We start from the raw sequence: 7,947 nt of genomic DNA on the forward strand, positions 1-7,947 counted from the left end.
TAACACTAACAAGTCCTACACTAAACCATATCACTAAGGGCTACATCTAAACGTCTTTTAAAGACCTCCAGGGATGGCAACTCAACCACCTCCCTGGGCAGCCCATTCCAATGCCTAACAACCCTTTCGGTAAAGAAGTTCTTCCTAACATCCAACCTAAACCTCCCCTGGCGCAACTTTAGCCCATTCCCCCTCGTCCTGTCACCAGGCACATGGGAGAATAGACCAACCCCCACCTCTCTACAGCCTCCTTTAAGGTACCTATAGAGAGCGATGAGCTCGCCCCTGAGCCTCCTCTTCTCCAGGCTGAACAACCCCAGCTCCCTCAGCCGCTCCTCGTAAGACTTGTTCTCCAGACCCCTCACCAGCTTCGTTGCCCTTCTCTGGACTCTCTCGAGCACCTCCATGTCCTTCTTGTAGTGAGGGGCCCAAAAGTGAACACAGTACTCAAGGTGCGGCCTCACCAGAGCCGAGTACAGGGGGACAATCACCTCCCTAGACCTGCTGGCCACACTGCTTCTTATGCAAGCCAGGATGCTGTTGGCCTTCTTGGCCACCTGAGCACACTGCTGGCTCATATTCAGCCGACTATCAACCAGTACTCCAAGGTCCTCCCAGGTCCTCCATACTAAAGAGGCTTTGACCGTTTGGCTTCCTTGATTGCAGCACATGTTTCACAGTCATGAATAACCTGTGCTATAGTGTCCATGGTCAGGTCCACCCCTCGATCACGAGCCCATCTGTATGTTGCATCTCTACCTTGATGGCCTGAGATGTCATGGGCCCATCGGGCTATAAATAATTCACCTTTATGTTGCCAGTCCAGGTCCACCTGAGCCACTTCAATCTTAGCAGCCTGATCCACCTGCTGGTTGTTTTGATGTTCTTCAGCAGCCCGATTCTTGGGCACATGAGCATCTACTTGGCGTACCTTTACAACCAGGTTCTCTACCCGGGCAGCAATATCTTGCCACAATGCAGCAGCCCAGATGGCTTTGCCCCTGCGCTGCCAGTTGTTCTGCTTCCCTTGCTGTAACCACCCCCACAGGGCATTTGCTACCATCCATGAGTCAGTATAGAGATAGAGAACTGGCCACTTTTCTCGTTCAGCAAAATCTAAAGCCAGCTGAATGGCTTTCACTTCTGCAAACTGACTCGATTCACCTTCTCCCTCAGCAGCTTCTGCAACTCATCGTGTAGGACTCCATACAGCAGCTTTCCATCTCCGATGCTTTCCGACAATACGACAGGACCCATCAGTGAACAAGGCATATTTCTTCTCATTTTCCGGTAGCTTGTTGTACAGTGGGGCTTCTTCAGCACGGACCACCTCCTCCTCTGATGATATCCCAAAGTATTTGCCTTCTGGCCAGTCCATAATCACTTCCAAGATCCCTGGGCGACTGGGGTTTCCTATTCGAGCCCGCTGAGTAATCAGTGCAACCCACTTGCTCCATGTAGCATCAGTTGCATGATGTGTAGAGGGGACCCTTCCTTTGAACATCCACCCTAGTACCGGCAGTCGGGGTGCCAGGAGGAGCTGCGCTTCAGTACCGACCACTTCCGAAGCAGATCGAACTCCTTCATATGCTGCCAATATCTCCTTTTCAGTTGGAGTATAGCGGGCGTCAGATCCTTTGTATCCCCGACTCCAAAACCCCAAGGGTCGACCTCGAGTTTCCCCAGGTTCTTTCTGCCAGAGGCTCCAGGTGGGACCATTCTCCCCGGCTGCGGTGTAGAGCACATTCTTTACATCTGGTCCTGTTCGGACTGGCCCGAGGGCTACTGCATGAACTATTTCCTGCTTAATTTGTTCAAAGGCTTGTCGTTGCTCAGGGCCCCATTCAAAAGCATTCTTCTTACGGGTTACTTGGTAGAGCGGGTTTACAATCAGACTGTAATTTGGAATATGCATTCTCCAAAACCCCACGACACCTAGGAAAGTTTGTGTTTCTTTTTTTCTAGTTGGTGGAGACATAGCTGTTATTTTGTTGATCACATCCATTGGGATTTGACGACGTCCATCTTGCCATTTTATTCCTAAAAACTGGATCTCTCGTGCAAGTCCTTTAACTTTATTCTGTTTTATGGCAAAACCGGCCTTCAGAAGGATTTGGACTATTTTCTTCCCTTTCTCGAAAACTTCTTCTGCAGTGTCACCCCACACAATGATGCCATCCATGTACTGCAGGTGTTCAGGAGCTTCCCCCTGCTCCAGCGCAGACTGGATCAGTCCATGGCAAATGGTAGGGCTATGTTTCCACCCCTGGGGCAGCCGATTCCAAGTATATTGGACTCCCCTCCAAGTGAAAGCAAACTGTGGCCTGCACTGTGCTGCTAGAGGGATGGAGAAAAATGCATTAGCGATATCAGTTGTGGCATACCACTTGGCTGCCTTTGATTCCAGTTCCTACTGGAGTTCTAGCATGTCCGGCACTGCAGCACTCAGTGGTGGCGTGACTTCGTTCAGGCCACGATAGTCCACTGTTAGTCTCCACTCACCATTAGACTTTCGCACTGGCCATATGGGACTATTAAAAGGTGAATGAGTCTTGCTGATCACTCCTTGGCTCTCCAGTTGACGAATTAGCTTATGGATGGGACTCAGGGAGTCTCGGTTGGTGCGATATTGCCGCCGGTGCACAGTTGTGGTAGCGATCGGCACTTGCTGTTCTTCAACCCTCAGCAACCCCACAACAGAAGGGTCCTCTGAGAGACCAGGCAAGGTAGACAACTGTTTAATGTCCTCTGTCTCCAAGGCAGCTATGCCAAAAGCCCACCGGAACCCTTTTGGGTCCTTGAAATATCCTCTTCTAAGATAGTCTATGCCAAGGATGCACGGAGCATCTGGGCCAGTCACAATACGGTGCTTTTGCCACTCATTACCGGTTAGACTCGCTTCAGCCTCCAATACAGTTAACTGCTGGGATCCCCCCGTCACACCATAAATACAGATGGGCTCTGGCCCTTTATAGCTTGATGGCATTAGAGTACATTGTGCACCGGTGTCTACCAAAGCCTTATACTTCTGTGCGTCTGACGTGCCAGGCCATCGAATCCACACACTCCAATAAACTCGATTGTCCCTTTCCTCCCCCTGGCTGGAGGCAGGGCCCCTCTAGTCCTGGTCAGAATCTTCGTTTCTGTGTTTAAAGGACTGCCTGCTGGAAGTCGAAGCAGCAAACTTTTCAGAGAACTCCTTTTTCCCAATTGTTTTCCTTTGCAATTCACGTACCCGTGCCTCTAGGGTCGCAGTAGATTTTCCATCCCATTTTCTCATGTCCTCTCCATGGTCACGTAGGTAAAACCACAGGGTGGCGCGGTGTGTGTGCCCACCATATTGTCTTCCTTGCATAGATGAACGTTTACCCCTAATAGCTGAGACACTGGTTTGTACAGGTGGGGAGGAAAATAATCTCTCTTCAAGTTAGTGGATCTTTTCAGAAAGTTTCTCCAAAGTATTCTCTTTTAGCTGGTGGACACTGGTTCGTTCAGGTGGAGGGGAAGGTAAATTCTCTTTAAGTTGGTGGACCTCTTCAGAGTTTCTCCACAGCCGAGACACAGGCCTGTAGGGAAGAGGAGGGATTTCCTTCGTACTGCCGGAGTAATTTAGTCACTTCATTCACTGTGGGATTCTCCTCCGCTTTCCAGGCTAGTATTGCCAATGAGCTGGCATATGATGATGGTGCACTCCGTACAAACTTCCGCCACATGGGTGGTGTACACCGGACTGCATCTGGATCTGTGGATGTTTGTGCGTCGTCTAGGTCCTTATAAATTACTTCCCGTACGGCCAATTCCCTCAGGTACTGAATTCCCTTCTCCATGGTGGTCCATTTGCCTGGAAGACATACAAGTTCTTCCTTGAAGGGATACCTTTCCTGCACAGCTGACAGGAGACGCCTCCAGAGGCTGCGAGATCGTGCTCCATCTCCAATTACTTTGTCAATGCCTGCATCTCTAGCAAGGGATCCCAGCCGCCTGGCTTCCTTGCCCTCTAATTCCACATAATTGGCTCTGGTGTCCCAGCACCAGAGCGGCCAGGTGACAAGCTGCTCACCTATGCAGCAACCAAAATCTTTTCACACATCTCGTAGCTCACGCTGGTATAGAGTCCGGGTAATTACTGTTGATTTTTCGACATCCCCATCCTCATCTTCAGTCTCCTGCACCTTTGATGGCCCAGCCTCATCTTCACTATGCCCAGACTTAGCAGAAGACTGTCTGCGTTCTAAACGACCTGAGCCTCTATACCATTTTTTCACCTTGTCTACAGGGGCAACTTGCACTGCTACAGCTCGTTTCTCTAACCCAGACACCGGGTCTGCCACAGGGGTTGGAATACCCTCTGCGGGGTCAACTTGCACTGCTACAGCTCGTTTCTCTGACCCAGCCACAGGGTCTGCCACAGGGGTTGGAATACCCTCTGCGGGGTCAACTTGCACTGCTACAGCTCGTTTCTCTGACCCAGACACAGGAGTGTGAGCAGCTGCAGGAGCTGGAGCTGCTGCAGGGGCTGGAGTGGCTGCGGGAGCTGGAGCTGGAGCAGCTGCAGGAGCTGGAGCGGCTGCAGGAGCTGGAGCTCTAGCGGCTGCAGGAGCTGGAGCGGCTGCAGGAGCTGGAGCTGGAGTGGCTGCATGAGCTGGAACTGGAGCAGCTGCAGGAGCTGGAGCAGCTGCAGGAGCTGCAGCTGGAGCGGCTGCAGGAGCTGGAGCTGGAGCGGCTGCAGGAGCTGGAGCAGCTGCAGGAGCTGGAGCGGCTGCAGGAGCTGGAGCTGGAGTGGCTGCAGGAGCTGGAGCGGCTGCAGGAGCTGGAGCTGGAGCAGCTGCAGGAGCTGGACCTGGAACGGCTGCAGGAGCGGGAGCTAGGTTGCTAGTAGCATCAATTGCAGCTTGATAGGCACAAGCCAGACCCCAGCACGCTACAGTGATTTGTGTCACTTTGGAACTGCCAGAGTCATGACACCTTTTTTTCAAGCATTCTGCCAGCTTTTTAGGATTTTGCAGTTGTTCAGGGGTGAATGTCCAAAACACTGGAGGTGACCACTGCTCTAGAAACCTGCCCATATCCTCCCACACTCCCTGCCACTGCCAACTATCCCGCCTCAAGACAGATCTCCGGATGAGATTCCTAAGTATTTGTTTAACCCTCCACAAAACCTGAAGCGCATTCAGGAGACATAACAACAAGAGCAGGCTGGTCTGAGTATCCCAAGGATATTCAACATCTCGGAGAACCACCGTAACTAGCTCGGGGGATAAGAGGGTGGTGGTGAAGGAGAAAGGGAGAGTGAACAGGTAGGGAAACATGTCTTCCCCTGTCCCCTCCACAGATTGGCTCCCTAACGAAAACAGGCAATAGGTGTAATTGCTAATAGTTTCCGAGATATGGGTTCCAAAGTATAGAGTCGACGTCAGTGCTGAGTACAAATACCAGGTTAAAGTCGTGACCAGATATTTCATCATTTCATAAGCCATTGTTACACCGCACAGTACCATAACAATCTTAAACCAGGGCCCGGAAAGGATAAACAGTGCAACAGGGAGCACATACAGAAAGTAACGCACTATAAAACTCAATTTGGAATACAGGTACAGCAGACTGGAGATTAAGGCTATCAACATCGTGACTAGCAACTATTAAGCAGGTCCAATACTTATACCAATTTTAGTTTAACACACTCTGGTCAGATTTGTCGATATCTCAACCCTTCGAGCCCCACGTTGGGCGCCAAAAGGGCTGTTGTGGTTTAACCCGGCTGGCAGCTAAACACCACACAGCCGTTCGCTCACCCTCCCCCCTCCCTCTCTGGGATGGGGGACAGAAACGGGAAAGTGAAGCCGGTGAGTTGAGATAAAGACAGTTTATTAAGACAGGAATATAACAATAATAATAATAATAGTGATAATGATAATAGTATTAATAATAATAATGTGTAAGAAAACAAGTGATGCACAACGCAATTGCTCACCACCCGCTGACCGATGCCCAGCCTATCCCCGAGTAGCCGGCCCCCCACCACGGCCAGCCACCCCTATATATTGTTTAGCATGACGTCAGATGGTATGGAATACCCCTTTGGCCAGTTTGGGTCAGTTGTCCTGGGTCTGTCCCCTCCCAACTCCTGCTGCACCCCCAGCCTGCTCGCTGGCAGGACAGAGCGAGAAGCCGAAAAGTCCTTGGCCTGGTGTAAACACTGCTCTGCAACAATTAAAACATCAGCATGTTATCAGCGCTCTTCTCATCCTAATCCAAAACATAGCACCCTACCAGCTACTATGAGGGAAAATTAACTCTGTCCTAACTGGAACCAGGACAGCATACTATATAACATTTCATATGATGATAATCCAGTCTCACTGTGTGGTTTAGTTCTTATGTTTAAAAGTGCCAATGGTAAGCATTTCGTCCAGGGCAGCTGTGTCTCGATCATTAACTTAGCCAATTGTTGTTTTATTGTTTGATTCATCCTTTCTACTTTCCCTGAGCTTTGTGGGTGCCACGGAGTGTGGTATTCCCACTGAATACCTTTCAAGGGGTACATCCTTCAAATCTTCGCGGCTGGCGTGAGTATGTTCGATTATTTCCACACAATTGTGTTCCAACAGTCCTTCTTCTGGAACAGTTCCTAGAAATACTGCTGGATATAACAGGTTAGTCGTTTTCAAGGTTATGTTGTTATAAGTGAGACCATACAAATTTCTTGGTCTATCAGAAATATTTTATTAATTAAGTAAGCAGGCACAAGCAAAACAGCGCTGGGCGGCTGGGGAGTCTCCGCTCCACCACAGCACGCAACTTTCCCTTTTCAGTGTCGCCGTTTTATAGCATCCAAGTTTCGGCTTGTCAGGACTTGTTGGACCTTCTGAAGCTGCGCAGTTCGTTGTTGGGGGTCGTTGTTTTTCTTTCAATGATCATGCGTTGTGCTCGTGTTCAAGGGGGAGGGTAGTGAAGCGGGAAACAGTATTTCACAGAGTCTTTGTTTTACCAAGGATGTTTATCCAACACCCCCTCCCCACTATCTACTTGCTTAGTCTTCCCCCTTAACAAGGTCGTAAATTGCAAAACCTTATCTTCTCAGCAGATCCTCTGAATTCCTTTTAAAGACAATGAACAAACACCCGCTAATTTATCACAATCCCTCCTTTTTCTTTTTCTAACACATTTTGTTCATTGATGAATTTTTGAAGCACTTGTTTGCTCAATATTAAAGTTTCTGCGTCATCCTCCTCCTGTTCAAGAGATTCATATTTCGCACGCACAAGCATAAGGTGAGCTGCCTCTAATCGGTTTTTTTTACAATCGCGATTATTCGATTGAATATACATGGTACAAAAGTTAGTGTTAATATGAGCAGCAACAAAGGTCCTGCTATAGTTGATAGCAGTGTAGTGAGCCAAAGTGAGTAATTAAACCAGGATTCATACCAATTCTGGTGGGCTTCATTTTCTATTTTTCGTTTTTCTAGCCCTTCTCTCAATTTAGTCATTGTATCCCTTACTACTCCAGTATGATCTGCATATACGCAACACTCCTCTCGTAGGGCTGCACACAATCCTCCTTGTTGTAGAAAAATCAGATCTAATCCCCTACGATTTTGTCGTACAGATTTCTCTAAAGCTGATATAGATTGCTCGATACGGGCCAAATCCTCATCTACAGCAATGCGTAGAGAGGTAAATTCTTGGCTTTGTTTTACCAGAGAGGAAATTTCAGTTCCGGCTCCTGCAGCCCCCAGAATCATCAGAGTGGCTAAAGTGACAGCCGTAATAGGCTCTCTCTTCCTTAAGTGTTTTTTTGCCATAGCATGTTGGATGTACATATACTCCTCAGAATGGTAAAGAATCCTAGGTATAATTACTACCTGTACACAAAAATCATGAGACGAGTTGAACAATTTCAAAGATAAGCATGGAGTTACCCCCAGAGACGAACATACCCATCTGG

General features: G+C 48.9%; 1 long non-coding RNA gene across 1 annotated transcript; it reads right to left on the reverse strand.

Moving 5' to 3' along the window:
• Positions 1–5,848: 5,848 nt before the first annotated feature.
• LOC136788414 (uncharacterized) lies at positions 5,849–7,679 on the reverse strand. Its single transcript, XR_010827209.1, has 2 exons — positions 6,529–7,679; positions 5,849–6,201 (listed from the first exon to the last, which is right to left on the reverse strand). It is a non-coding gene; the product is annotated as an uncharacterized lncRNA (long non-coding RNA).
• Between the last annotated feature and the right edge of the window lie 268 nt (positions 7,680–7,947).

This window comes from Anser cygnoides, chromosome 36, assembly GCF_040182565.1.
Source record: "Anser cygnoides isolate HZ-2024a breed goose chromosome 36, Taihu_goose_T2T_genome, whole genome shotgun sequence".
Taxonomy (NCBI): domain Eukaryota; kingdom Metazoa; phylum Chordata; class Aves; order Anseriformes; family Anatidae; genus Anser; species Anser cygnoides.